We start from the raw sequence: 7553 nt of genomic DNA on the forward strand, positions 1-7553 counted from the left end.
CTCAACACTGCCCCTAGCGTCCTGGAGCACTTCCGTTGTGTTTTGGAGTTTGCAAGTGTTTTGGATTTTGCAAGTGTTTTGGAGTTTGTACGTGTTTTGGAGTTTGCATGTGTTTTTTAGTTTGCAAGTGTTTTGGAGTTTGTACGTGTTTTGGATTTTGCAAGTGTTTTGGATTTTGCAAGTGTTTTGGAGTTTGCATGTGTTTTTTAGTTTGCAAGTGTTTTGGAGTTTGTACGTGTTTTGGAGTTTGCATGTGTTTTGGAGTTTGCAAGTGTTTTGGAGTTTGTACGTGCTTTGGAGTTTGTACGTGCTTTGTCTCTAGGGGCCACCGTAAATTACAGCCTTAAGTCTTTAAGTATAATGAAACAAAGCTTGGCACTCCTATTTTTGCACAGTTTCTCACATTGATGATCTTAGCTGTAGCATGGCCTCTGACTTTATATCTATTACACGCTCTTTTAATTTTATTCAGCATGTCTCTGAACCCACTCACTCTAAAAGCCACACCTTGGCCCTTGTGTTTTCTCTTGGCTCATGGATCTCATGATCCATGAGCAGTTCATAAATCAGGATTTTGCTCAGAGGTTTTTTGATTTGCTTGAGCCAAATTTGATGAGGGGTTACAATGATGCTGATGTTGCTACACAGTGTTTTAACAATCACTGTTTGGAGTTAATAAAAAAAAAAAAAAAAGCTCATCCATGGATAAATGATGCCATACGGAAAGTTCGGTAGGAAAGTAGAACACCTTTGGCAATTCAATTCAATTGAGTTTTATTTGTACCAAATAAATAGCCGCCAATATATAAAATAGCCTCAATTTAGTTTATATTTTCTCCATTTTGGTAATGAAGCTGAGTTTGAGGTTTTTTTGCCTCCATGAGTCTGCGTTTTGGTCCTATCCTGCCTGCTTCACACAGCCATCCTCGACAGAAGATCACAAACATGATGGACCCAGCAGACATCCCAGAGGAGTTAAGTGAGGAGCTTGAGAGGCTCCCGAGAGTCGTCTCTTCGCATCATTGGGTCTATAGACTCAAAGACTGTGTCCGTTGGCTTGGCGGCTATGGACGCTATAATCTGGAGGGAACCTCCTGCAGTTTCTGCGACTCGTGAAGGCGTTGGACCTCCTTGTTCCCCTGAAACAGGGGCTCCATGCCCAGGGATTAGCTCAGGCCATAAGGACCTCCTCAGCCACGCAGTCTCCGATGCAGCAGCCACGTCAGCAGCAACCCGGTAAGCCAGCATCACATCCTCAGCGTTGGGGTCCAGAGCAGATTAAGATCGGCACCCTGAGGCTCCTCCCAGTGCGAGATTCACCAGCCTCACTTTTGCCTTCCAGCTCTCCAGTCATCATTGTGCCACAGCAGCGGGCCTGCTCTTCCTTGCCATGTTGAGATTATTATTCCCCATTGGGGAACGAATTATAGCTATGTCCAGTAGAGGTGGTTAACAATAGGAACGGGACTCCATGTAGTATGGCCAAATCTGCCGTATTTAAAGATTCTCTGGGGTCTGAGACAATTAAAAATAACATATTAATTTCTGTTAATGGGCGTAATAAGAAAATGTTAAATGTTTCTGAGCCAGTCACCGTTTCCTGTACCCTAAGATCAGCCATTTATAACACAGGGCTACAGTTGGCAGCAATAAGCAGTATTTAGTTTCTGACCAGTTATTGGAAAGATTCATGTACCTTGTTCATGAGCCAGCTTTTGAACCAACCGTCCTTTGTTTATTCTAGCTTCCCCAGTTTAGGTGTTCCACAGTCTGTTTTTCATTATTTTAGATTAGGTGTTTCAGTTCATGTTCCTGTTATCTGCCTTAATAATCAACATGCCCTCAGTCAAAGTGCAGTTTTGTCTCCTGTGGTCTGTGTTTGGGTCCTCTTAAAAGTGACAGCCAATTCGCAGCAATAGTGCCTCAAGGAGCAAATTGTTCTGTGCATATCACTCTGCAACACTGGGTAATGTTTGGATGCATAAACAAAGTATTCAGAACAGTTTGCCAGCAACAGGTTTCTAAATGAATGGACAATAAACCTAAAATAAATGTGTGGTGTTATGTATGGGCAGAACTTTGTGCCATCAGAAACTGAATTTGAATAAGTTAAATTCAAATTTGAATTGCTCAGATTGAATAAAAGCTTCTAAAGCTGAATTTGAATAGGCCTAATTTGAAATCAAATGTATTGGTTTGAAATTGATCATCACTAAATTTAAACTGAATTTTATATTTTGAAAATTAATTAATTCAATTTCAAATTGTATTCCATCATTATTTATATTTAGCTCTTGAATGCCTACAGTTTCATTTCACACCATTCAACTTCAGTTCTGACTTCAGTTTTTGGGGTTATACATCCGGGTCCATCTTGAAAGCCGCAGAGTAATCGAGTGCCGGTTAATAGTGCTATGTTGTACCTGCGCACCCAGTGTTAGTGAGCGGACCTACAGCATCTTGAAGTGCACAGATTAAGTATTCAGAAGTAGGGATGGGTATCGTTTAGGTTTTATCTGGTACCGGTGCCAAATCGGTACTTTTGAAATGGTGCCGGTGCTCAAACCGGTGCTTAAAGAATGGAGAACACAAAATTGGTCCAAAAACCTCTCATGTTCAGCTGGTTTTTGTAAAAAGATAACAATGTTAGCCTTTTCTGCAGCTATGGGGCATATATGGTATCACTCTTGGCTGGAAGCAGTGCTTAATCAATGGAAAAAACACAAACTTTATCCAAAAACCTCTCATGTTCAGCTGTTTCCCTCTTTTTCTTTGGTCATTTTAGCCTTTTTGGCCAGGGTGAAGGGAGTATCTGCCATCAAACAAGACAGCCGCATGTAACTATGATGATGTTTGCTAGTTCACCTTACATGCATTAATGTAATAACGTGGTTAGCCTACTCAACGTAAATTACACACGAACAACATTAAGCTACTCACGCAGAGAAGAATGGCTGCTGCTGCATCATCATCCTCATCATTTCTGATACACTGGCAGGGCTAGGGGCCAGGACTCTCCTCTTCCTGTTTTTGGGGATGTTGCTAACTCCGGGTCCGATAACAGGCACCACACCCGCAGTAGATGTGCTCGGTGTGAGGTCTCGCAGCAAGCTATCAAATACAGCGCATTTCTTGGCTTTTAAAAAAAAACGGTATGCGTCGCCAGGTGTTTCATCGGATTTAAGGTGTTACCTCCTTTGACAGTATCACAGTATCAGCTTAAAGCACTTGTTGCTGCTGAGTTTGCATTTTTGCTGTGAAGTACAGCCAGACTTTGACCGCTTCGCCTTGGGCATTTTTAATCTGTAGCTCTATTCTAAAAGAACGTACGTACCTGGGCCCGCCTACTATCCTCGGAAACGTAAAATGATTGGCTAGAAGTGTATCACAGCTCAGGAAAAAAAAGCACCGAAATAAAGCACCGAAATGTGCGCTGCTTTTCGGTCTGGTTACTACCGTTTATGTCAGAACCGGTGCCATCATGGCACCGGACACCGGTACCCATCCCTATTCAGAAGTCATTCGTCATGTCAAATGACCAGCAGATAAAGTCTTAGGTTGGTAAGGCAAGGCAAGTTTATTTATACAGGGAGTGCAGAATTATTAGGCAAGTTGTATTTTTGAGGAATAATGTTATTATTGAACAACAACCATGTTCTCAATGAACCCAAAAAACTCATTAATATCAAAGCTGAATGTTTTTGGAAGTAGTTTTTAGTTTGTTTTTAGTTTTAGCTATTTTAGGGGGATATCTGTGTGTGCAGGTGACTATTACTGTGCATAATTATTAGGCAACTTAACAAAAACAAATATATACCCATTTCAATTATTTATTTTTACCAGTGAAACCAATATAACATCTCCACATTCACAAATATACATTTCTGACATTCAAAAACAAAACAAAAACAAATCAGCGACCAATATAGCCACCTTTCTTTGCAAGGACACTCAAAAGCCTGCCATCCATGGATTCTGTCAGTGTTTTGATCTGTTCACCATCAACATTGCGTGCAGCAGCAACCACAGCCTCCCAGACACTGTTCAGAGAGGTGTACTGTTTTCCCTCCTTGTAAATCTCACATTTGATGATGGACCACAGGTTCTCAATGGGGTTCAGATCAGGTGAACAAGGAGGCCATGTCATTAGTTTTTCTTCTTTTAGACCCTTTCTTGCCAGCCACGCTGTGGAGTACTTGGACGCGTGTGATGGAGCATTGTCCTGCATGGAAATCATGTTTTTCTTGAAGGATGCAGACTTCTTCCTGTACCACTGCTTGAAGAAGGTGTCTTCCAGAAACTGGCAGTAGGACTGGGAGTTGAGCTTGACTCCATCCTCAACCCGAAAAGGCCCCACAAGCTCATCTTTGATGATACCAGCCCAAACCAGTACTCCACCTCCACCTTGCTGGCGTCTGAGTCGGACTGGAGCTCTCGGCCCTTTACCAATCCAGCCACGGGCCCATCCATCTGGCCCATCAAGACTCACTCTCATTTCATCAGTCCATAAAACCTTAGAAAAACCAGTCTTGAGATATTTCTTGGCCCAGTCTTGACGTTTCAGCTTGTGTGTCTTGTTCAGTGGTGGTCGTCTTTCAGCCTTTCTTACCTTGGCCATGTCTCTGAGTATTGCACACCTTGTGCTTTTGGGCACTCCAGTGATGTTGCAGCTCTGAAATATGGCCAAACTGGTGGCAAGTGGCATCTTGGCAGCTGCACGCTTGACTTTTCTGAGTTCATGGGCAGTTATTTTGCGCCTTGGTTTTTCCACACGCTTCTTGCGACCCTGTTGGCTATTTTGAATGAAACGCTTGATTGTTCGATGATCACGCTTCAGAAGCTTTGCAATTTTGAGACTGCTGCATCCCTCTGCAAGATATCTCACTATTTTTGACTTTTCTGAGCCTGTCAAGTCCTTCTTTTGACCCATTTTGCCAAAGGAAAGGACGTTGCCTAATAATTATGCACACCTGATATAGGGTGTTGATGTCATTAGACCACACCCCTTCTCATTACAGAGATGCACATCACCTAATATGCTTAATTGGTAGTAGGCTTTCGAGTCTATACAGCTTGGAGTAAGGCAACATGCATGAAGAGGATGATGTGGACAAAATACTCATTTGCCTAATAATTCTGCACTCCCTGTATAGCACAATTCAACAACAAGGTGATTCAAAGTGCTTTACAGAGACATTAAAAAACAAAAACAATAAAAAGCAAGATTTAAAATTGATTAAAAAAACAGTAGATAAAATCAGTAGTTAAAATATAAGTTTTGAAATTTAAGCTTAAAAGTGTGGATTTAGTGCTTTATTCAAATGCAGCTGAGAACAGGTGAGTCTTCAACCTGGATGTAAATAAACTGAGTGTTTCAGCTGATCTGAGGCTTTCTGGGAGTTTGTTCCAGATATAAGGAGCATAAAAGCTGAATGCAGCTTCTCCGTGTCTGGTTCTGACTCTGGGAACTGATAAAAAACCGGGTTCAGATGACCTGAGGGATCTGGAAGGTTCATACTGGGTCAGGAGGTACATTTAGTATCATTATTACATCCATACAATATTGATTGTAAATAAGGTTAGCACGTTGTTAAAGCAGGCCATACAAAAGGCGTCATACGTTTTGGCTCGATGGCGAACCTTTGGCTGCTCTGGTGGGGGGTTTATGGGGGACAAAAAGGGACTGGGCCGGGGAGTAGATCTGAGGGAGAAAGGGAGGGGGAGGAGGGTGATGACCTGTCAGGGGTTTGGGGGACTGGGGAAGGTCGTGGTCCCTGGTCCTGGTCGTTGTTGTTGTTGAGAGAGGTGGAGACAAATAGGGACCCCTCTTCTTGCCTCAGATGTCTCACCTTTCTGAAGCTCATCCCAGGTGGGGGCAGATGAGGCTCCTCCTCAAGGTTTCTGCTGGGCTTTGTCTGTTCTTGGAGTACTGTTTGTTCCTCTTTATGAGATAACTCCTCATTTATCTCAGCCTTGGCACCAAGCACAGATGGATGACGTATGGAATAAAACAAGTTGGAGGAAAACAGTTTCACCCCTGACTTGTTAAAATTAAATCCATTTGCTTTAAACAGATGCCTGCATTCCCAAAAAATATTAAAATTGTTGATAAAATGCACTGAGTGGTCAGTACATGCTGATATAAGCCATTTATTCAGTGCAAACAACCTCGTCTCCTCCTCTGACGGGCGGTACAGGTCCACTGATGAATACAGCTGCATTCAGAGAGTTTACAGTATTTAATAATCCAGTAAAGTCCCGTTTCAGAACCTCCGTCTAATAAATGTATTATCTGTATAAGAAAAAGCATCATGTAAACAAATAACCTAACAGTAACTGTTATGCTTATTGTAGCTGTTAGCTAAAAATATGATTGATTGTTTCCAGTAGAATTCCAAAATTGTCATCCTGTACCCTCTCAGAGCCCCGTATGCTTGCAGAGACCCCTACAGTAGGGAAATATGCAAAAGAATGTCCAAAACCATTGTATTTCAGGTTTATTTATGTCTTACGCAGCATCCCAACTCTTTAGCTAACTTAATAACTTTAGCTAGCTAAGTGAATAGTTGGTGACTAGTTAGTCTTATTCATTAGTGCAGCATTACTGGCCAAATCTGGCAGGACCAGGCAGACCCAGGGTTCTCGGGGCCATGTCCAGCAGGTTTGTGGGCAGGAGCGTGACACAGCCAGTCCACCTCAAGTCACTACTGCAGAAACTGGCTCTAAAATTATAACATGGCAGCTCCCACAAGCAAGAAATTTTAGGCTTCCTTTTTTGTACAATAGGAGCCAGGTGCAGCCAGGTCGTCCGTCTTTTCTACAGTCATTGGTCCTTGCTAAGAGCGAAAATTATGCATAATGCAGCTGTTTTCATCCAGGATGCAGTTTCCACTATACCACTGTGCTTTTGTCCTCTTGTGCAAAGAAGTAAAAAATAAAGCTATGTCCATATCCATGCTGTAGACTGTGCCACTATTATCCACACAAACTGAATTCAGCTAACTGTAGAGCAAGTGCGACTGGAAGCGATAAGCGGGTTCCAGACAAGCAGAGTAACAATTCCAAGGAATTTGATTATTGGGAACTGGTTCTCTACAAGAACGATTCCCATCCCTAACGATGTTAGAATTAACACGTTTTAGGAGAACCTGCCCTATTTAGCTTACCTCTTTCAGGTATATTTATTAATTGTTTTATTCTTTTGGTTTGTTTTTAGAAAAATAAATATGTTTTGTAAAATTCAGTCTATGACTCTTGTGATTTTTGTTCTATCCTTTATATGATGCAGGAAAGACACACAGATACTTTTCTGAGACAAGGCTTATGGAGCAAATACTGCAAATACCTCAGAAAGCCCCATCTGATTCTGCATAAGGACAGCAGACTCCAGAGCATGAAGTATAACTCTTTCACAAACATTAAACATCTCGAACAAATGAGTATCTGCATAGAAACCATTTACAAATCATAATCAAACATTCACATGTACACTGTTGTACACAAGCAGATGGAACAATTGAATTTAAGATGAGTTAGGAAATATAATATTGGAC

The 7553-nt window shown here is 41.8% G+C and overlaps 1 pseudogene; it reads right to left on the minus strand.

The window, feature by feature from the left end:
- Nucleotides 1–975: 975 nt before the first annotated feature.
- Nucleotides 976–6827, minus strand: LOC146648752 (uncharacterized; annotated as a pseudogene).
- Between the last annotated feature and the right edge of the window lie 726 nt (nt 6828–7553).

The sequence above is a fragment of the Rhamphochromis longiceps genome, linkage group LG18 (genome assembly GCF_057381845.1).
Source record: "Rhamphochromis longiceps isolate RC_006_pf linkage group LG18, R_longiceps_female_GT1.1, whole genome shotgun sequence".
In the NCBI taxonomy this organism is placed as follows: Eukaryota; Metazoa; Chordata; class Actinopteri; order Cichliformes; family Cichlidae; genus Rhamphochromis; species Rhamphochromis longiceps.